Source organism: Lissotriton helveticus, chromosome 8 (genome assembly GCF_964261635.1).
Source record: "Lissotriton helveticus chromosome 8, aLisHel1.1, whole genome shotgun sequence".
Lineage (NCBI taxonomy): Eukaryota > Metazoa > Chordata > Amphibia > Caudata > Salamandridae > Lissotriton > Lissotriton helveticus.
In genome coordinates, this window is record NC_136069.1 from 775,324,175 (window position 1) to 775,347,476 (window position 23,302).

The following is a 23,302-nucleotide window of genomic DNA, read 5'->3' on the forward strand; positions in this document are numbered from 1 at the left end:
TGTGGAGTGTAGATCTTGGGCAGTGTTAGTAAAACAAGTCAATAGCTATTGCAAAACTATGAGACATATTTTACAGTAAATCAAAAGGGAGAGAGAGGACTAGGTAAGCCAGTCCGGGTCCCCTGTTTATATGTAGAAATATCAATATAGGACTAGCTAGGTTGTGTTAGTGAGACTCAGGGGGTATATCTGCGGGCAAACCCTTAGGTTTGGTCATGAAGCCCTCACACACCAACCTAGTTGGTGTCATGCTTCATCATCGGGCCCACCACAGTGACACCGAATGTGTCCCGGGTGTGCTGCGACTCCAGATTACTGAGGAGCTGGTATGCTTGCTGAGTGTGCAGTGATGGTGAGAATGAACGTGAAAAGTTAAAAGCTATACAGGTGGTCCCAGTTCCCGAGGGTAAAAGGTAAATTTAATACCTGGGCCCCTGTTAGCAAGATAAAAAGGCTGTGGACGATGTGGAGTGTATTAAGAGCTCCTACGTCCTTGTGGTCTACATGTTTCAGCCAGGCCTTTTGATTAAAACTGGCTTTCCTCAGGACCAATGAGTATGTGTGAGTGATAATAAACTATATTAAGTGACAATGTGTGGTAAAAAGTGTCGCACTCGCTAAGGTGCTGTACGTGTAAGAGGGGGATTCCCTCTACTTTACTGTACATGGAACACAGAGACAATACAGACATACAAGGGAGAACCAGTGAGAATGGTATTTACCAAAACACAACATATGGCCGACTTCTAGTGTGCGTGAGCGACCTAGAGCGGCAGATAACGTGGCCATGAGTGTTTGCCATGGCTGAGGTGAAATATGGCGGTAACGTTTTAAACGCAGTGGCGGTGGTGGGCTACACAGCGAAACAAGCATAGCGTGAGGTACAGGTAAGTATGGTACATAATTCCTCACACTTGCTACTTGCTGTTAAAGCCTCATGGGTCACTTGGCAGGGAGGGAAAGAAGACCCTTAACGTTGTAAAAGGTCAAAGTTAGGATGGTACCTGTAGAGAGAAAATGCTGCTTACCCAGAGCGTCGTGTAGAGATCACTCGTTTTACTCACGGTATTTCCGATCAGCGTGCTCCTGCGACCTATCGTCCTGCTCCAGTGTCCCGAGTGAACTTTGCATGGATCAGGTATGGGCTTAAATAGCCGGTTCAATTGGTAGCACCTGGAGAGGGGAGAGGGTGCGGTCGCGCTGGCTCTTAGCGCGCGTGTGCAGGTAGCTAGCGGCACTCGCGTTGCGCATGCGCGGTGAGGGGTTCCAGCGCATGCGTGAGCTCTATACATTAGCGCATGCGCCTTGGCGCCATTGGGAGTGAGGAGACGCTGGACAACAGTAGTAGTGGCATGTGCACACTGGCGCGTGCGCAATGGGGGTTACCAAAGAAAAAGAAAAAGGGCCCGTGTGGGGCCATTAAGGTTTAAAAAAGCAACAATAGCGAATTAGAGGCATAAAGGCAAATGGGGGGGGTACCAAAGGAAAAGGGCCCGTGTGGGACCATTGAGGTTTAAAAAGCAACAATAGCGTATTAACGGCATAAAGGCAAATACAGAGTAGGGACAGACCACGAGTCTGAGCGCAGACAGGGATACAGACTAATTGTTTTGGAGTGTTTATCTGGCTAGAGCATTCCACGGGATGGAATCGTTGAGCCCCTCTGTATGGGTAGAAAGGCGATAAATCCAGCGCTGCTCTTTGGAGAGCAGAGTTTTCTCATCGCAGCACGAAGGAGCGAATTGTTCGATGACCGTCCAGGTGAAGTCGTTCGGAGTGTGATTTTGCACGATGAAGTGTTGGGTCAGCTTGCTGATGTTTTTGCCACAGCGCATTGTGCTCCTGTGTTCAGTCATCCTGGTTCTGACTTTCCTGGTAGTCATACCAATGTATCTCAAACCACAACGACAGGTGATTAGGTATATTAAGTTAGATGAGTTACAGTTAGTAAATTGTCGTTGTGTCCAGGTTTTTCCATTTTCCAACGATAATGTTTTGGAAGGGGTAGTCAGGTGGCAGACGCTGCAATTGTAACACGGTTGATGGCCTATTATTTCTGGTAGACCCCATGTATTCAAAATTGTTTGGCCTGTCTGTTGTATCTTTCTGGGTCTCGTGGATACCAGCTGGTCCTTCAAATTCTGTGCTCTTTTGTAAGCGAACCGGGGGGGATCCCAGTTCCTCGTGCCTGAATTGATGATCTTCCAATTTTTGCGAATTATGTTAGAGACCTGGTTTGAGGCGGTGTTGTAAGTGGTGACACATGTCATGATAGGTGTTTCTGGTGGTTTGACAACTGTTTCAAGAAGAGCCTCCCTGTTCTGGTTACGTGCTCGTTTGCAGGATTTTGAGATGATTCTAGTTGGGTAACCACGGTCTTCCAACTTGTGGACCAAGGCTTTGGACTGGTGTTTAAAGTCGTGGAGGTTGCTGCAGTTCCGGCGTATGCGCAGGAACTGTCCAAATGGAAGGTTCTCCCTCAGGGGTCTGGGGTGGAAACTGTCAAAGCGCAACAAAGAGTTCCTGGATGTTGGTTTGTAATGAGTGGTTGTTGTTAGGCCTCCCTGATCAGGTCTTATGTTGAGGTCTAGGAATGCTAGTTCCGTTGGGCTGCTAGTGCAGGTGAATTTGAGAAATGGGTCAAGGTTGTTGATCCAAGTGAGGAAGTCTTTCAGTGTCTCCTCATTACCCTCCCAGACAATGAAAATGTCGTCGATATATCGACGCCAAATTGATATATTGGCTGAGTAGGGGTTCGTGAGGGCTTCGATGTTTGTCTGTTCAAAATGGTAGACGTATAGCCCGGCCACGCTGGGCGCAAAGACACTCCCCATAGAGGTACCATTAGTTTGTAGGAAGAATGTGTCCTCATATTTGAAATAATTCTCTTTTAATGCCAATGAGGCGCAGTCCAGGATGAAGTGACGAGGGGTGCGATGTTGCCAGTCAATCTCCATCAGGACATCATGGAGTACCTTCAGTGTGGCATCTTGAGGGAGGCTCGTATATAGGCTCTCAATGTCCAGTCCAACCAGGAGATGCTTTTCTGGGTCGAAACTGACATCTCTGATGATGTTTAGGAGATGTTTCGTGTCCTGGATGTAGGATCGAGTTTTCTGAACTAACGGGTTTAGGTAGTGATCACAGAACCGTGATAGTGGTTCTAGGAGGGATTTAATCCCTGACACTATGGGTCTGCCCGGTGGTGGGGTGACCCCTTTGTGCACCTTGGGCATGATGTAAAAATAGGGTACTTTTGCATCACGTGTATTGAGATATTCAGCTTCTTGCTTCGAGATGTAATCTGCGTCAGAAGCCTCTTGCACTAGTTCTGTGATCTTTTTCTGTAAATCTTTGGATGGGTCTCTCTGTAATTTCCTGTAGTTACGAGTGTCGCTTAATAGTCTGCGGCATTCGGTGTCGTAGTCGCTTTTGTTCATGATGACTATCCCACCTCCTTTATCCGCTGGTTTGATGATGCGGGTAGGGTCATTTTGGAGTTTCTTGACGATTTCCCTGTCTTGGAAGGAAAGATTATTGAAATGGTTTTGGGGCTGTAATTTCTCGACCTCTGAGTATACTGCCAACTCGAAGGTGCTGATCTCCACTGGCACGGTAGCAGGTGGCGGGGTGAAGTTGGATTTAAGTTTCAGCCCTGTTTCATTAGTGATTTCTGGGTCATTGGGTTTCTCCTTATTTTCGAAAAACGCTTTTAACCTCAGTTTTCTGAAAAACTCGGTCAGTTCGACATGGAGTTTGAAAGTATCTAGTCTAGTGGTCGGGACAAATGACAGTCCTTTGTTCAGGACGTTGGTTTCCTCATTGGTAAGGGGTATGTCAGAAAGGTTGAATACTAGAGTGCCAGTATTTGTTGGTTCAGTTATTTGCTGGGGCCCGCTTGCTCTTTGGCTTTGTTCCTTGTGTTGGCACTGACCGGGTCCATATTTTACAGTGTCATGCCTTTAATATAAAGCCTTAAAGTACTGTCGTCACCATTACAAAAAAATCAGCATGACGCTAAGATGAATATGAAAGAGTAATGTACAGTTAAACAGATTGGCTTTTGAAATTAGGGCTTGAGAGTTATTCTTTGATAGCCGCTCTGGGTCACTTTTACCTTCTCACCAATAATGTGGGCATGCCATGTCCATTGGATAAAGTTAACTCAAGACATGACTCTAATTCCTAAAAGATGATTGCTGGTGATAGGAAACAAGCACAAAAGGGAGGTAAAGTGAATAAAGTGGGAAACAAGGAGCTCAATAATCTTGTCTAATAGAGTAAGCTTTCAGTCACCCCCTGATGCATTGTATATAGTGTGTCATATTGAAGCATTAATGTAGAGTAATGGCAATGTATGCTATTCAATTAAATGAAATACGTTATTTGTTGGTCAATAAAAACATTAAAATTGTCGGCCAATTATTTAATAAATCTAAGCTCAGATATAACTCAAAGATGTTTAATGGGAGGAATTCAGAATACTAGTAAACATAAATGAAGGTTTTCAAGGCATTGCTCATACCCTGCCTTAGGTAGGCAGAAGAATGAGTAAATAATTTGTGTGGACTGTGTAATGCCTGAAATTTCCACATTTCCTGTCTCCCACTATTGAAAATTGAAGTGTACTTATTATGTTGCTTTGTGGAACACTGCCGTCATTGGTCCGAAACTACCCAACTATGACTTTAGTGATTGGTCTAGTGGCTTTAGTATCTGTGTCATAAAAAAATTAGCCAGTTGCACCATTGCATGTTTTTTTTTAATATTCAACTGGTTTGCTGGCAAACCACATAAAGAAATGTCTAAGGGATACCTGTTAACTTGGTATAGAATGAAAAGTCTCTAGTGCAGTAGCCATATGCCTTTTTGCTTCCCATTTCATCATGCTGACAGACTCCTCGTGGCCGCTAGCAGATGTGGACTGTTTCATGAATGAACAAGTTACTTACCTTCTGTAATGATATATCTGTAAGAAACATAGGTTTGTTATATATTCCTTACCTTGGAATTACCCCCAGGCATCAGACTAGATCCGGAATTTTTTTTGTCAGCAGTACCTCGAAAGGTGGCGTCGGAAGATTCCGTGTTCAGCGTCGGCGTCATGGTCGCCAGGACAACGTTGCGGTATCTACATAGATGCCACTCTTGCGCGCTGATGTCAGTTCTGTACACGACTTTCCACGCCGGAAGCGCAGAATCATGCAAGACACTGACCACTGGAGCCCAAAACTAGGGCCCTGAAAGGAAGTCCTTAACCCTAGAAGTCAGTACGCAGAAAGGGGAGGATGGGTGGGGCAGTATGGAATCTATAACTAACATATGTTTCTTACAGATATATTGTTACTGAAGGTAAGTAACTTGTTCATCTGCAAGGAACAGTTAGGTATAGATTCTTTACCTAAGAATAGATACTCAAGCAATACCAACACCGGAGGTGGGTCTGAGAACTAAGTTCACACCAGAAAGTACTGGAGAACCGAACAGCCAAAGAATCTGTCTCTCTGGACTTGGCTGTCCAGGCAGTAGCGTTTGGTGAATGTGTGCAGCGATGCCCACGTAGCTGCCTGACAAATGTCATTAAGAGGGACTCCGCGTCCCAAAGCAGTAGTAGCGGCCCTCGCCGTGGTGGAATGGGCACGCAGCCCCACTGGAGGCTCCTTCTTTGCCAAAGAGTAGCAAGCTTTGATGCACAGAACAACCACCTGGAGATGGTCCATTCGTCCACAGCCCGACCTTTCTTAGACCCATGTAATCAACAAAGAGCTGGTTGTCCACCGGAATTGTTTGGTGCAATCCAAGTAGAAGGAAAGCACACATTTTGGATCCAGACGGTGGAGCATCTCTTCCGCTTTTGAATGATGTGGAGTTAGACAGAAGGTGGGTAAAGTGATGGTTTGGCCAATGTGGAAGGAAGTAACCACCGTGGGAAGAAAGGACGGTCTAGTTCTGAGGACAACCTTATCCAGATGAACAGCCAGAAAGGGAGGCTTGGAAGAAAGAACTTGTAGCTCACTCACCCTGCGCACAGAGGGGATGGCCACCAGAAAGGCAGTTTTCAAAGTTAGAAGCCTGAGAGGACAGTTATGTAACAGCTCAAACGGAGCGGACATAAGGTATGTAAGAACTAAGTTCAAGTCCCACTGAGGCATTACGAAGGGAAGGGGAGGAAAAGGATGATTAATGCCCTTGAGGAAACGATTTTCAACAGGGGACTTGAAAAGAGAAGGCTGATCAGGAAGCCTAAGGAAGGCTGAAATAGCCGAGAGATAGCCCTCTAGAGTGTCCAGAGCAAAGCCCTGCTGGGCCAAAGAAAGGAGGAGCAAGAGAACCTAAAAAACAGGGTCGGAAAGGGGATCCGCTGCCTTTGCAGTGCACCATGCCACAAATTTGTTCTCTCTGCAGGCATCTACCATCTTAGTGGAGGGACGCCTGGCTGCCAAGATTACATCAAAGACTTCGGGAGGCAGGTCAAACGACATCAGCTGCTGCTGCTCAATCTCCATGCAAGGAAGTGGAGGCTGGACAGGTTCGCGTGGAGGACTGTCCCCTGCTGCGTCCACAGAAGATCCTCCTGAAGAGGCATATTCCCAACCCACCCCTCTGGCTACCACTCCCCACACCTCCTGCCTCTCATCGCACAACCACTCACACTCTGGGAATGATGAATACCAAGCATGATTCACTTTAGAGATCTACGAAGGTGAGCCAGGCGGTAGCTCTTTATGCTATGACGATGGATAATCTGTCATCGCCCATTGGTTGTCTCATGACTGGTGTCATGCCCAGTTCATTGGACAGTAGTCCAGTTTTGGTAGAACCCTTTGGCAGATCCCTAAAGTCCACTGAAAAAGAATATCTGAAAGAAACAGTTAGTTATAGATTCCTTACCTTAGAATTACCCCCTGGCGTTAGACTGGATCCCGAAAGTTTTTCGTCAGCAGTACCTCTGCGTGTCAAAAGGTGGCGTCAGTTGACTCTGTGTTGAGTCATCGGCGTCTTGGTCGCTGGGATGATGTCACAGTAGCTACATAGATGCCCCCTTCTCGTGCTGACGTCAGTTCTTTCTTTTTCCACACCAGCTAGCGTAGATATGGAGAGAGTGGTACCTCCAGTCACTTTTTGACTGACTTTTTCTCGACTTTTGTCGAAATAGTTTATGAGTTCATCGACTCCTGGTGTACGAGGGATGCCTGGCTTCAAGGCTTGTAGTTCCTGTAACTGACTGATGTCAGTGACGGATCCACACTGTGTGTGCCTCTTCTGCTTGGGGCGCGACCACAACACCAAGTTGTGCTCCGACCGCCGGACTATAAATCTGAAGTATTTGGGGGAGTTGTTCAGAAAGATTCTCGAGGCCCGGCAGTCGGCTCCACGCCGCTCGAGGTCCCGGTCGCGTAGGAGGTCGAGGGACCGGTCACAGAGCCACCATCATTCTTCTTCCAAGTCTTTGCACTCAGTGTCAGGTAAGTTGAAGCACAAAAATAAGTCAAAGAAGCATCGTCGCTCTTTGAATTTTCCCTGTCCGTCAGCCGACGCAACAAGGGATACGGGTGGTGCTCCTCCCATGGCTCCATGTGCAGAGCCCGAAGGATCGGCTCTGTGTTTCCCTCCCTTCCCAGGACCCAAAGCGACCCCTGCCCAGCTTTGAGCTTTCTACGTAGCGATGCATGCCATCTTTGGGCAACACACCTCTCAGGCTTTTAACTTTGAAAACTGCCTTCCTGGAGGCCATCACCTCTGCGCGCAGGGTGAGTGAGCTACCAGGTCTTTCTTCCAAGCCTCCCTTTCTGGCTGTTCATCCGGTTAAGGTAGTCCTCAGAACTAGACCTTCCTTACCCCCAAAGGTGGTTACTTCCTTTCACATTGGCCAAACCATCACTTTGCCCAACTAATTCCGCCTCCGCATCCTTCCAAAGAGGAAGAGAGGCTCCACCATCTGGATCCAAAATGAACACTTTCAGAGTCAGAAGCCTGAGAGGACAGTTATGTAATGGCTCAAAGAGAGTGCACTTAAGGTATGTAAGAACCAAGTTCAAGTCCCACTGAGGCATTACGAAGGGAACAGGAGGAAAAAGATGAGTAATGCCCTTAAGGAAATGATTTACAACAGGGGACAGCTGGGCCAAAGAAAGGAGGAACAACAGAACCTCAGAAAGAGGGGTGGAAAGGGGATCCACAACCTTTGCTGTGCACCATGCAACAAATTTGTTCCATCAGAAGGCGTATACCGTCTTTGTGGAGGGACGCCTTGCTGTCAAGATTACATCACAGACTTCAGGAGGCAGGTCAAACAACATCAACTACCGCCGCTCAATCTCCACGCAAGGAGGTGGAGACTGGGGGGGCGCTAGGTCGCGCACATGTAAAATGGCCGCACCTCTGTGAGGCTCCTACAGCCCGGTTCATTTATCCTGTAATTATCCTGATTTCCAGAACTCCTCTGCATCTGACTCGCTGCTGGTGTGAAGAGTAAACCCCCTAGCAGACTCGCTGTGATTTCAGGTAGAATCAGACCAAGGCGGCCCAAGATACGGAGTAGTGAAATATTGGAGGAGCTGCGAGAATGGGAAGTGGAGAGCAGAGCGGCTACTGCGGCCACCTGACTCCGCGGACGCACGGGCGCAGTATAGTCCGCAGGGTGGGCCAGACGCGCCGGATTCAACTTATATGGTGGAGCTCGGCACTGCAGTTGAGCCCGAGAGACATCTGGCAGTGCCGGAGAACGGAGTGTGATCTCTGCGCAGCGGAGACATAGCAGGGACGGTGGGAGAAGCAGTGGCGGACCAGCAGCAGCGAGGTCTGGGATTACAGGTTAATGAAAGCCCTCACTTGTGCGGCCCCCACAGTAAAGAGATTGGCGCCCTGGAGTGACCTGGAGAGCCGATCTCTCTCAGCGGGAGTGCGGTAAAAAGCGGCGGTCGGGGAGATACTGCTGGACCTGGCCGAGACTTATTTGGAAGGCGGCTGATGTGCCCCCCCTCCTCCCCATGAATTGAGACCTGAGGGGCAGTGCTGGCCCTAACCTTCCCTTGCGGCAGGTGCAGAGGTACGTGGGAGGCTATTACTTGGCGAGCTGCACACATGGCCTGCAGGAGGAAGACATGCTGGTGGGAACCCCGAGCTGGCACCACCTTGGGGCTGAGCATCCTTAGACCACAATATTGTGACGAGTATGTATGGGCGGAAAATTCGTTCTGCTTGCGGAATTTGCAAATTTTTGGCAATTTCGCGAATCGCTCGAAATTGTCCAAAAATCCGCAATTCTTGAGTTGGCGGATTATTTTTTCTTGTTCACGCTTATGCAATATCGCGCGCGCTGCATTGACTTACCATGATTCTGCGTTCGCTGATGAGTTTTCCTTCCTGTTTGCGTGCGCTGCGAGATTTTGGTAGCTGGCCGAGCGACGCCGCGATCCCGAACACGTCATTGCGACCCGAAACAGGAATTTGCGAACGCAAACACGTCATTGCGACCCGAAACAGGAAAAAGGCATCGCAGGCAGGCTGGTTAAGTGGAAACAACATGTTTGTGACCATTGTGACCGCATGCGCAAGTTCTCGTTCCCAAACTGGTAAAAAAAATCTTGCGAACTCGCAAAAAAAATGCGCAAGCTCGCAGAATTTGGCGGATTTTTGGGAATGGCGATTACAAATTCGTGCAAATTTGCATATCGCAAATTCCGCCCATGCTTAGTGACAAGGAAGCAAAGGTGGATTGCCTTGGGAGTCAGAGGGCACGACACATCGATATGCCAACTGATATTCGCGCTGCATGCAGCAAAGCCATTGAATAGTGCCCTTTGAAGCTACTCTGAGTTTTTTGGCTGAATGACCATTGAGTATCATGGGAGCTCCACATGGCAGGAAAGGAGCTAGGCAGTGACGCCTGGGTTTTTGCTAGCGACGACACGCTCCGGACCGGCATTGGGTGGTGTGACAGTTGTGAAGACCTGTGGCTATCCCTGATGATCGTGGCTGCTACGTGACACGATTCTGGGAAAAATAGCTGCAGCTCGCTTGCCTGGTGCGGTCTTGCAGCACTGTCCAGCCTGCGCCTAATAGGAGCTGTGTACTGACAGCCACGTGGGTGTCTGAGCCATTCTTGTTGCAGGACAGTAAGGGCAAAACTGGTGTCACCATCAGCTAAGCCATGCCCCGGTACCAGTATGGGGAAACCAGACACAAGGTAACCAAAACTGAACTTTGAAATGGCCAAGAAAAGTACACGTACTGTCCAGGAGGACCGCACCCTGGAAGAAGGAGGGGAGACCCGAGAAGAGGCAGCTGCTCACAGCAATGATGTACAGATCATCCTGCAGGAGGTCCGGCAAGGCTTTGCCACCATTGTGAATAAAGTTGATCGTATGTCGTCCCGTATGGATGCTATTGCACACAAGCTGGAAGGACACGAAGATCGTACAAAAGAAACGGAGAGACGCATCTCGGATACTGAGGATACAACAGCCCGAAATGCCACGTAACTTGCTCACATGGACAAGCTTCTAAAAATTGTTGCAGCGAAGAATGAGGATTTGGAAGCGTGCAGTAGGCGCAATAATATACGCATGATAGGTATTCTTGAGTCCACCAACACTGGAAGAATGGAGGAATACGTTGAAAGAATGCTGGTGGCTGCGATTGGCGCTGATTCCTTCTCAAGTCAGTTCATTGTGGAGAGGGCACACAGATCTCTTGGACAGCGTCCTCCATCGGGTAGCACTCCACGCCCCATAATAGCGAGGCTTCTCAACTACAGGGACCGGGATGTGGCTCTACAGGCGGCGAGGAGCAAACAGACCCTGTCGTTTGAAGGGAATACTTTTTCCATATATCCAGATTTTACACCCATAGTGGAGGAAGAGAGACGGAAATTTATGGACGTTAAGGCCAAACTGAGAAAAGCACAAATCGATTATGCACTGCACTATCCGGCGAGGCTTCGGGTTACACATCAGGGCAGGCAGGCAGCGATTCTTCACGAAACCGCAGCAGGTGGAGGATTTCCTCAAACACATACGTCGCACGGCCCGCACAGACGGTGACATGGCGGCATCACAACAATCTGTATTGACCGGAGCAGAAGAAGATTCACAATGAACACATCCTTGCCACATTTATAGACTTTTGAGTAAGATGGGACACATTGATTATTGGGGTGCTGGGTCTTGTTTCTAGGCCCGCGAATGCTATATGTATGAGGAGTTATATTGAATGATGTATAATGTACACCGGGCACCCTCTGCCCTCTAGGGTCCAGACGTTCCACCTAAAGTGGGCTCTGGGGGCGAGGGATGTATATGTAGCCACCTAGAGTTTAGCCCCTATCGGGAATCACCCCCTGGGTTTTTGTTCATTAGGTGTATACTGCAAAGGCTGCAGTACTGTTCTTGTTTAGAATGGGAGAGGGTGGGCGAGAGATTACTACTGGCAAGTTGGGGCTGCTTCAGTGGGTGGGGGGTGGAGAGGGGTGTTCTGTTTTAGTTCTGAATACCAGGGGTAGGCATCAGGATCCCCCTTTCATTAACAATACAAAGGTAGTTCCAGGTACTGCGTGAGCACCGCAACCGATTTAATGTAGGACACTACACTGAGGTACAATGGAGAGGCTACACTCACCGGGTAACATGCAGGTTGCTGATGAGGTTTGAGGAGTATGGCTGATGTAAACTCGGAAGCACTAAATGTTATTACATGGAATGTTAGAGGTCTGGGCGACCAGAGAAAGAGGAGACAGATTTTAACATACCTGGATAGGGACAAGGCACACATAGCTATCCTGCAGGAGACACACTTCACACCTAACAACTCGAACAACTTTTCAAGTAAATGGGCGTAACACAGAATCTTCTCCTCTTATTCCTCTTATGCGAGAGGCACCGCGATCCTTGTGAAAAAACGGGTTCCGTTCCACCTGGCGGGAGCAACTTGGGATTCGCAGGGTCGCTACTGCCTGCCGTGGGGGAGGCTGGGATCTGTGTCTGTGTCACATTGGCCTGTTGCTATATGCTGATGATATCACCTTATATGTCTGAGATCCGCACCAAAATCTGAACCCGATTCTTAGGGAATTTATAGTTTTTGGGAAGCTGTCTGGGATTCAGATTAAATGGGGGAAATCCAGTATTTTCCCATTTACCGAAGCTACTATTCGTTTCCCCCTGGACTATCCTTTAGAGTGGTGCGAGGATGAATTGAGATACCTGGGAATACGGGTGACTAAGGATAGAGGGGAACTCATGCGATTAAATTATGGATCTGCTATAACCCGCATACAGGACTGCGTCAACCGTTGGATTACGTTGCCTCTGTCCATAGCCGGGCGAGCGTCATTAATTAAAATGGTGATCCTTCCCCAATTACTTTATCTCTTCTTAAATATTCCATATTATCCGTGGACGTTTTTCTTCAAAACACTTCGATCTGCACTAACAAGACTTGTATGGGATGGGAAACAGCCGAGGCTGCAATGGAATATCCTTATTATGCCTTTTTGAACAGGGAGGATTCAGAATACTGAATTTCAAGTTGTACTATCTCAGTGCACAGGCTCATTATGCCTGGTTCTGGGTGTCGCAGCCACGTTATATGCCACAGGTTGCGGCTGAGCACTGGCTGGCTCACCCAATCCCTATAAATGGCGCTCTATATGAACCAACTGGGGTCAGGGAAAGGACGCCAAATACCATCACATGCATGGTCACGGTTAGGCAACGCACAAGACACATGCTGAATGTAGATATACTATATTCACCGCTTTTGCCGCTCACTTATCATCCTACCATGCCTCTTCTCCAAGAAATACTCTTTCATAAATTCCGGGAACGTACCCACCTGCGCACTTGGGGGGACCTATATCATGAAGGCCGCTTCTGCACTGCTGAACAACTGTTTCAGGGCATGCAGCAAACCCCGCTTGACACGTTTCTTAATGTCCACCTTAGACAAGGGATTCGGTATCTCACCCCGGACTTCCCTGAGGAACCAGAGATTTTAGAACCACTGCAATCAATGCTGAAATGCGCGACTGCTAAATGCCTTGTCTCCCAAATATATAGGACAGTACATACACTGAGAGTGCTGTCACATACACAGTCCCACATATGGTGGAGCGAAGAGCTGGAATTTGAGCTAACTGATCACCATTGGGAGTTCAGCTGCCTCCAAACGGAGCGGGTATCACCCAGTAGCAGGCTTCGTATAGTGCACTATAAATTCCTACATGGAATATATTATACTCCCATCAGGCTACACAGGTACCGGCTTAGAGAATCGGACAGGTGTGACAGGTGTCAATCTCCTGGTGCGGACTTCCTACATCTGGCGTGGGAATGCCCAGGAGTGAACGCCTATTGGGTACAAGAATTTGCAGCTCTGACACTAATGTTAAACACGCAAGTTGAACCCTCCCCACTGATGGCGCTACTCAGTTATGTTAAACCACTGCGAGTGGAACACCTGCTGCTTTAGCACTGCTTATGGCCAAGAGGCGGGTGGCCTGTTGCTGGGGTAGGGGACGGGCACCTAAATTTAAGGTCTGGATTGCAGATTTAATGACTTGCCAAGAGCGACCTACCACATATGCAGAACTGCTGCCTGTTGCAACTAGACCAAGGGACATCTGGGCCCCCTTGACATGCTATTTAATAACACACCCTTATGAGCCTCCGTGAGTTGCCGCAAAGCCCCCTGGGCATTTCAATAATTGCGCTTTTCAATGTACATGGAGAGACATATGCTAGATAAGAGGAGTAGTTCAGATACGATGGTGCATGCTGAGTGCTGACTGAGAAGAGGTTTGTCACTTCAATGTGACGTAACATGATGCTGTTGCAATGTCTCATGGAGGTGAGTAGTGGGATTAAGCTTCTAAACCAAGTTTTGGATAAAATGCCTATGTCATGAAATATTTTCATGTGTCAAACGGAGATCTTTTCCATATGTCTGTAGTGAATACAATACGAGAATAATATGTATGTACCTGCTGTTATCAGTGAAAAGGTGCTGATGCTTGTTGTATGTTTAAAACCAAATAAAAAGAATTAAAAAAAAAAAGGAGGTGGGGACTGAACAGGTTCGGGTGGAGGACTGTCCCCTGCTGCTGCGACAGAAGATCCTCCCGAAGAGGCCGTCTGATTGGAGGATCGATGGCCATGTGTAGCAGCTTGGTATACCAGACTCTTCATGTCCAATCCGGAGCCACAAGAATAACTTGGGCCCGGTCGCGCTTGATCTTCTTCAGCACTCTGGGCAGAAGTGGTATAGGCGGAAATGCGTATAGAGTACCGCATCTCCACTCGCAACGAAAAGGGTTGCCTAGCGAATGCCGCCTTGGAAATGCCAACGTGCAGAATTGCTGACATTGCGCATTCTCTTCATTGGCAAATAGATCTAACCAAGGCTCTCCCCACTTCTGAAAGAGACGCCATTCGTGATCCATCATGCACCTGCGGCTGAGTTTGTCCGAACAGGCATTCAGAGAACCTGCCAGGTGTTGAATCACCAGGGATATGCCCTAATGCTCCAGCCATGTCCAGAGACAGAGAGCGGCTTGACATAGGGTCCATGACCCCACCCGCCCTGTTTGTTGCAGTACCACATGGGGGTTGTGTTGTCCATGAACACCTGCACTGCTCTTCCCCGAACAGAGGGAAGGAATGCCTATAGTGCAAGCCGGATCGCCCGGAGCTCCAAAAGGTTGATGTAGAGCCTGGACTCAGCCATAGACCAGAGGCCTCTGATCTCAGCCTCTCCCATTTGGCCGCCACATTCCAGAAGGGACGTGTCCGTCACCACTCTGTGGTCTGGTTGGGGAAGGGAGAGGGATCTGCCCTTGACCCAATCCTAGTTTGTTAGCCACCACTGCAATTGTCATGCAGTGCCCTCCAAGATCTGGAAGCCATCAGACAGATTCCCCTGATGCTGCACCCACTGGAACTTTAGGTCCCACTGCTGAGCCCGCATATGCCACCTGGCATGATCTACCAGCTGGATGCAGGAGGCCATGAGGCCCAGCAGCCTCAGGGTCATCCTGATCGAAACCCGGGATAGGGGCTGAAAGATTGGAATCATAGCCCGAATATCTCAGACTTGCTGTTCGGAAGCATAGACCCAAAACTGCGTGGTGTCCAGAATGGCTCCGATGAAGAGGAGCTTCTGAGAGGGAGTGAGGTGTTACTTTGGCACGTTGATGGAAAACCCCAGAGAATGCAGGAGGTCGGACGCAGTTTGGAAGTGGGAGACGCCAGCCTAGGGCGAGCCTGTCTTCAACAGCCAGTCGTGGAGATAGGGAAAGACTGGAACCCCTGATCTGCGCAGATGAGCTGAGACCACCGCCATCACTTTTGTTAAAAACCCGAGGGGCACTGCTAAGGCCAAAGTGGAGCACGGCTTACCTGAAAGTGCTTGTGGACTACCGTGAACCGTAGGTAACGCCGGTGGGCCGGCAGGACAGGGATGTGAAAGTAAGCATCCTGCAAGTCCAATGCTACCATCCAGTGACCAGGGTCAAGGGCCGACAGGACTTGAGCCAGCGTCACTATCTTGCTCTTTTCCTTCCGGAAGAACCTGTTGACGTCCCTGAGGTCCATGATAGGGCGCAGGCCTTTGTCCTTCTTGGGCACCAGAAAGTAGTGGGTATAGCAACCACAACCTACTTCTGGGACAGGAACTCGCTCGATGGCACCCTTGGCCAAGAGTGCTGAAACTTCCTGTAGGAGAAGGCCAAGATGATCCTCTGACATGCGATGGTACTGAGGTGGTATGGATGGAGGGGTAGTCTCTAAGGGGACGGAGTAGCCCCTTCAGACCATTTGCAAAACCCACCTATCCGATGTGATTGTGCGCCAGTTGGGGGCGGTGATGGTGAATCATGCTGCCCACTGGAGATTGTGGCCCTGAAAGGTCAAACTAGGAGGGTTTGGAGGCTGCCGCAGAGGGGGCTGTGTTGGACTGGCCAGCCCGCTGGCCCCCAGAACCACGGTGTTGATTCCCACGTCCCCGGCTGCGCAGGGGCTGAACAGCTTGCGCTGGCCTGTGGCTCTGGACGTGACATGGTGGGCATCCCTTCCGTAGACACAAAAGGGGCAAAAAGCAAACTGCGCAGGGCAGGTGGTGAGGAGACCCAAGGACCAGGCCGTAGCCCGAGAGTCGTTAAAGCACTATAGTGCGCTGTCTGCTTTGTCACTGAATAGGCGACGGCCAACAAAGGGCATGTCGATAACGGTGGATTAGACATCCCCAGAAAAAACAGTCTATCTCAACCAGGTGTAGTGTCGAAGGGCCACAGACATGGAAATCGTCCTGCCTAGTAAGTCGGCGGTATCCAGCCCACGGCGGATGGTAAACTGTGCTGCGTCGCTCCCTTCGGCAACTGCTTGAGAGAATACGGCCTGGGCCCCCTCCAGGCACTGAGGCAGTTTATGCACAACCGTATCCAACATGGAGTGGGTGTAACTGCTCAACAGACATGCAGTCTTTCCCAACCGCAGTCCCAAGCTGGACGAAGAAAACATCTTCTTCCAAAGATGGTCCAGCTTTTTGGATTCCCTATCAGGAGGAATGGTAGGGAATGCACCCTTGGAGGTGGAGGCTTGGACCACCAAGCTTTCAGGGGTGGAGTGTTGGAAGAAGAAAGTGGGGTCACCCAGGGCTGGGCGGTGGTGTCGGGCAATCATCCTGTTCACAGGAGCCCCTCTATTGGGCCTGGACTAGGTGGCCAAAAGGATGTCCGTTAGGCTTCATTAAACAGTTGTAAGGGCTCTGAAGAGCTCACTGCCGGTTGAAGCACCTCTGTCAGGAGGTTAGTCCTAACTGCCATCGTAGGTAGCTCGAGGTGGAGAGCCTCAGCTGCCCTACGCAACACCACTGAGTAATATGCTCCCTCCTCCGTCGCCACGGTAGGAGGACACAACATGCTACGGTCTGGTGAGGTATCCAGGCCACAGGCTTCCCCCAGGTCTTGTCTCCAGTTGGGTTCATAACCTAGCTGATCGGTTAAAAGGGTCTCCAGTCCTCCTCACCCTCCTCTGGCTGCCAATCTGGTCACAAAGAGCCAGGGTTGAACAGAAGCACAAAAGCACCATTTGGCGCCGAATCTGACGCCGGTCGATGCCAGTCCAGCTCAATGTCTACCTCGAGGTGGAGGCCGGGGTCGATGTCTGCTGGGGACACAGCCGATGCTGGCTGTGGACCTGTTGCCGGTGGAGTCTGCGCCAGTGGAGGTGTTAAAAGGTTGACCTGGGCCGATCCGGATCGAGGCCTGGATCCAAGGGGACCCTGCGGTGCCGAGGACAGAGCCACCAGTATCGAAGGCCCAGGGCCCCCAGCCGAGTCCGCGGGGCCCAAAGGTGCACAGGCGGAGTTGGCCTGCCCAAAGATGGCATGCATCACTTTGTAGAAAGCTTGAAGCTGGGCAGGGGTCGTTCCGGGTCCTGGGAAGGGAGGGAAACTCGGAGATGTCCCTTCAGGCTCTGCAAGTGGAGTCTCGGGAGGGGCACCACCCACATCCCTCGTCACGTCGGCCGATGGACGGGGAGAAGTCAAAAAGCAACAATGCTTCTTCAACTTCTTTTTGTGCTTTGACTTACCTGACCCTAAGTGCGAAAACTTATAGGAAGAATGATGATGTCTCCGCAACAGGTCCCTCAACCTCCTACATGACGGGGACCTTGAGCGCTGCGGAGCCAACTGCTGGGCCTCGAGAAGCATTTGGGACCACTCCCGCAAAGACTTTGGATTCAAGGTCCGGCAGTCGGGGAACGACTTGGGGTCGTGGTCGCGCCGCAGGCAGAAGAGGCACATACGGTGCGGATCCGTCACTGACATCAGTCGGTTACAGAAACTGCAAGCCTTGAAGCCGAGCATCCCTCGTGCACCAGGAGTCGATGAACTCGAATACAATGTCAACAAAAGTCGGGAAAAAGTCAGTCAAAAAATGACTGGAGATACCGCTCTCTCCGGATCTGCGCTAGCTGGTGCCGACAAAGAAAGAACTGATGTCAGCACACGAGGGCGGCCCCTATGTAGCTACCAAAACGTTATCCCGGTGACCACGACATCGCCGACGAACACAGAGTCGACTGACACCACCTTTTTGATGCGTGGGGGTAGGTAAGGAATCTATCAACTGTTTCTTTTAGATATTCTGTTTCACTAGACTTTAGGGATCTGCCAAAGGGTTCTATCAAAACTGAACTACTGTCCAGTAAACAGGTCATGTCACCAGTCATGACACAACCAATGGCGATGACAGATTATCCATCGTCATAGCATAAAGAACTACCTCCTGACTCACCTTCGTAAGATCTCGAAAGTGTATCATGCTTGGGACTCATCATTCAGAGTGTGAGTGTGTGTGTGATGAGGGGCAGGAGTTGTGGGGAGTGGTAGCCAGAGGTGAGGGTCGGGAATATTGTGGACCAATTATTGAATGAACAATATTGTGACCAGAATATTGATGGAGAACCTATCAACAGGTAAGTTTGTATTCTATAGATTTCTTATGCCTAACTCTATACATACATAAGTTGGATATATATATATATATATACATATATAAATATATATATATATATATATATATATATATATATATATATACAATATATATATATATATATATATATATATATATATATATATATATATATATATATATATATATATATATATATATAAATATATAGATAAATAGATTCACATGCATTCTTCCCTTTTCGTCGTAAGTCTTACAGTTTCTGTGGCACATTAAATAATAGTAGAAGGAAAGAACAAGTTACTTACCTTCGGTAATGCTTTTTCTGGTGGATACAGTATCTGCCTGTGGATTCCTCACCTTGTGAATATCCCCTGCGTCAGCAACATTTGGAAAATTCTTTCATAGCTCGTCACGCCGACATGGACGACGTCACAGAAGCACAGCATTGCGCGCGGCTCCGCTGAAGTCACTGAATCCATAAAAGAACCCTGTCGGCGTGATGACATCAGTTCCGCCCTTTTTTCCGTACCCTCGAGGCACACGGACGGACCGACAATAGTATATACACACAGTGTATACAGTACAAAATAATCAAGGTAACCCATACAGTGTGAAGACAATAAAGTAGAGCAAAAAGAAACAAGACATTGCCTTAAAAACAACATGCACAAAAACAGTAGCAACTATTATAGGTATACAAGGGTGGACAACGGGGAGGCGGGTGGGTCAGTGAGGAATCCACAGGCAGATACTGTTTCCACCAGAAAAAGCGTTACCGAAGGTAAGTAACTTGGTCTTCTGATGGATACATCTGCCAGTGGATTCCTCCCCTTGTGAATAGATTCCCACAGCAGTCCCACTCCATGAGGAGGGTATCCACCCTTCTATACCAAGAAGTCCTGAAGGATGGAATGAGCAAAGTGTCCGTCCCTCCTCACCTCTGCATCTAAACATGAATGCTTTGCGAAAGTGTGGAGGGAGGCGCAAGTTGACGCCCTGCAAATGTCCTCCACAGGAACACATCTAGACAAGGCAGATGTAGATGACTTTACCCTAGTAGAATGAGTTCTCAAACCTTCTGGAGGTTCCTTACCGGCCAGGGAGTAGCATATCTTGAGACACAAGACAATCCATCTAGACAGCGTGCGCTTGTGCACCGCTCTGCCTTTTCTGCAGCCAATGAAACCCACAAAGAGTTGGTCATCAATTCGGAACTCCCCGGTTCTGTCAAGGTAGAAGCTCACCGCCCTTTAGTGTCCAGACGGTGAAGTCTCTCCTCCTCCTTGAGGGGGAAGATAGAAGGTAGGGAGGGTAATGGACTGCCCCAGATGGAAGGGAGTTACCACCTTAGGCAGAAAAGCAGCACTGGTCCTGAGTACCATTCAGTCAGCATGAATAGTCAATAACAGTTGTTTTGAACTTAGAGCTTGAAGCTCACTTACCCTCCTTGCCAAGGTAATCACAATCAGAAAGTCCGTTTTAAAAGATAACAACCTCAAGGGACACCTGTGCAAGGGCTCGAAAGGTGAACCCATTAAGAAAGTAAGGACAAGATTCAAATTCCATTGAGGCACAATAAAAGGAGTGGGAGGACATTTTTTTGTAAGACCCTTTAAGAATCTTAAAACAACAGGTGACTTAAATAAGGACGGCTGGTCCGGCAGGCAAAGGAATGCCGACAAAGCCGAAAAATAACCTTTCACTGTTACTACAGCAAATACCTACTGAGCCAAAGAGAGAGAAAACTGAATATTATCGGACAAGTGAGCCTTCAAGAGGTCAATGGACTTCTCTCCACACCATTAAACAAACTTGGACCACCTATAAGAATAGATAGACTTGGTGGAGTGCTGCCTGGCTGATAAAATAACATCCACCACGTCAGGTGGGAGAGAAAATGAATTCAGGTTGCCCCGTTCAATCTCCAGGCATGAAGGTGTAAGCTCTGTGATGTGTGATGTGATGTGATGTGAAAGACATTTGTAAAGCACAACATACACTATGCAGTTTCTTGGCACTGAGCTCTGGAGGTGGGGGTGTAGAACCTGCCCCTGCAACTGTGAGAGGAGGTCTGTCCTCAGAGGGAGACGGAGCAAGATCTGTATACCACACCCTTCTTGGTCAATCAGGGGCAATCAATATGACTTGGGCCCGGTCTTGGCGAATCTTCCTCAGAACCCGAGAAATCAAGGGTATGGGAGGAAACGTGTAAAGGAGTTGTGAGCCCCAACTCAATTGAAACGCGTTCCCCAAAGCTCCCTGTATCGGATACTGGAGACTGCAGAATGACGGGCAGTGAGCGTTCTCGTGAGTGGCGAACAGGTCCACCTAAGGTGTTTCCCACGTCCGAAAGACGTGATGGACTACCTCCGGATGAAGCCTCCACTCGTGGTCGGCTGAGAACTGCAGACTAAGATTGTCTGCACGTATATTCAGAACTCCGGCCAGATGATTTGCCATTAGACAAATCTGATGGTCCTGAACCCAGGACCAGAGATGCAGAGCCTCTCTGCAAAGGCAATGCGAACCCACTCCTCCCTGTTGGTTGACATACCACATTGCGGGAGTATTGTCCGTTAGGAGTTGAACTGACTGACCGCGAAGGGAAGGGAGGAAGGCCTTGAGTGCCAAACATATCGCCCGCAACTCTAGAAGGTTGATGTGAAGCAACTTTTCTTCCGGAGACCAAAGACCCTTGACCTCCAGATCCACCAGATGAGAACCCCACCCTAGGGTGGGTGTATCCGTTATCATTGTGGCGACTGATGGAGGCAGATGAAAGGGCTTTCCTTGGGACAGATTGTCTTCCACGCTCCACGAAGATAGATCCACCGCAGCTTCTCTGGAGATCCTCACTGACTCCCTGAGATCTCCGTTGTGTTGATACCACTGCCTGTGGAGACACCACTGGAGTGCCCTCATGTGCCAGCGTGCATGGTTGATCAACAGAATACAGGAAGCCATCAGACCGAGCAGACAAAGGACCTTCAGGACTGGAACAACTGCCCCATTGTAAAATAAAGGAATCATTTCCTGTATGTTGGGAATCCTTTGTGGAGAAGGGAATGTCCGACACACAGTGGTATCCAGTACCGCGCCTATGAACAGGTTGTGCTGAAAGGGCACCAGGTGAGATTTGGGCGTTTATTGAGAAACCCAACCTGTAGAACAACTGAGTTGCAGATGATGAAGCACCTTCTCTGGCGACTCCGCTTTGATCAGCCAGTCGTCAAGATAGGGGAAAACTGACCTCCTGAGATGGGCTGCCACCACCGCCATCACCTTGGTGAAGACTCGAGGTGCAGTAGTAAGACCAAACGGAAGAACCACAAACTGGTAATGTTGCAATCCTACTGTAAAACACAGATACTTCCTGTGCAACTTCAGGATTGGAATGTGGAAATACACATCCTGCAAGTCGATCAACACCATCCAGTCCTCTTGCTGCAGCGCTTGAAGAACCTGCGCAAGGCTGAGCATCTTGAGTTTCTCCTGCTTCAGAAAGAGGTTCAAAATCCTGAGGTCCAGGATTGGACAAAGTCTGCTATCCTTTTTGGGGATCAGGAAATGCAGAGTAGCATCCCTGACCCCTTTCCTGCTCCGGAACCACCTCTATCGCACCTTTTCTCAGTACCGCCAGGATTTCCTCCTGCAGGAGAAGTAGGTGGTCCTCTGAGCAAAAATCTTGGCAAGGAGGATAATTTGGGGGAAATTCCCGAAAGGGAAGAGCATACCCATTCTCTACAAGATTGAGAACCCAAAGGTCTGATGTGACCGATTCTCAATCCTGCAGAAAATTAGTAAGCCGACCCCCCACAGGATCAACATGATCCAGAATGGTGGATCTAGGGCTGCTTTGCTGTGGCAGGAGGGGGGTGGGAAGAGGAAGAGGGGGAGGAGGAAGAAGAGGCCTGACAACCTCGACCACGGCTCCTGTTTCTGCCCCTGTAAGATTTGTACAGGGATTTCTGCTGCTGCTGCTGCTGCTGCTGCTGCTGCTGTGGCTGTTTGTAAGAGCGAAAGGAAGACCTTCCGAATCCTCTGAATCTATTATTTGAAGATCCTCTGGTTTGTAGGCCTAGAGACCTAGCCATCGCCTTACTGTCTTTAAACCTTTCCAAGGCCGCATCTGCCTTCTTGCCAAACAGACCTGATCCATTAAAAGGAAGATCTATCAAAGTCGCCTGCACATCAGGAGAAAACTCAGAAGCTTTCAGCCAAGCAGCCCTCCTAGTGGCAACAGATGAACCCATGACCCTTGCCACAGAGTCTGCCGTATCCAAACCGCTCTGGATTACCTGGCGAGCGGCAGCCTGCATATCTGCTAGAACCTCACTGAAGTTCTGCCTATCCTCTACAGGTATCTTTGGAACCAACTGCTACGCAGAGTCCTTATGTAATGCCCCAAAAGGCATGTGGCATTCGTCGATTTCAAAGCCATGCTGGCCGACGAGAAAACCTTTTTTGCTTATTGGTCCTATTTCTTTGACTCCCTATCACTTGGTACCTGAGGAAAGGCTCCGGTAGATTTCTTGGAGCAGGCTGCCTGAACTACCAGACTCTCAGGAGATGATTTGAAGACAAAAAGTCTGGATACCCAGGAGCAACCCTATACCTCCTTGCTACAGTCCTTGATACCGCAGGAAAAGAAAAGGGCTTACGCCACTCCTCCAAAACTGGCTCAGTAATAGCCTTGTTAAATGGTAGCGTTGGCTCTACAACCGAAGAAGGTGAATGAAGCACCTCTGTTAAGATGTTAGATTTAAACTCTGCAGTAGGCAAATTCAAATCCAAGAGCTCAGCCGCTTTTCTAATGACTGTGTG

The 23,302-nt window shown here is 49.0% G+C and overlaps 1 protein-coding gene across 1 annotated transcript in view; it reads right to left on the reverse strand.

The window, feature by feature from the left end:
* Positions 1–23,302, reverse strand: part of LOC144772911 (uncharacterized) — a 2,519,762-nt gene that overhangs the window by 1,953,330 nt on the left and 543,130 nt on the right. The gene's annotated exons all lie outside the window — the stretch shown is intronic.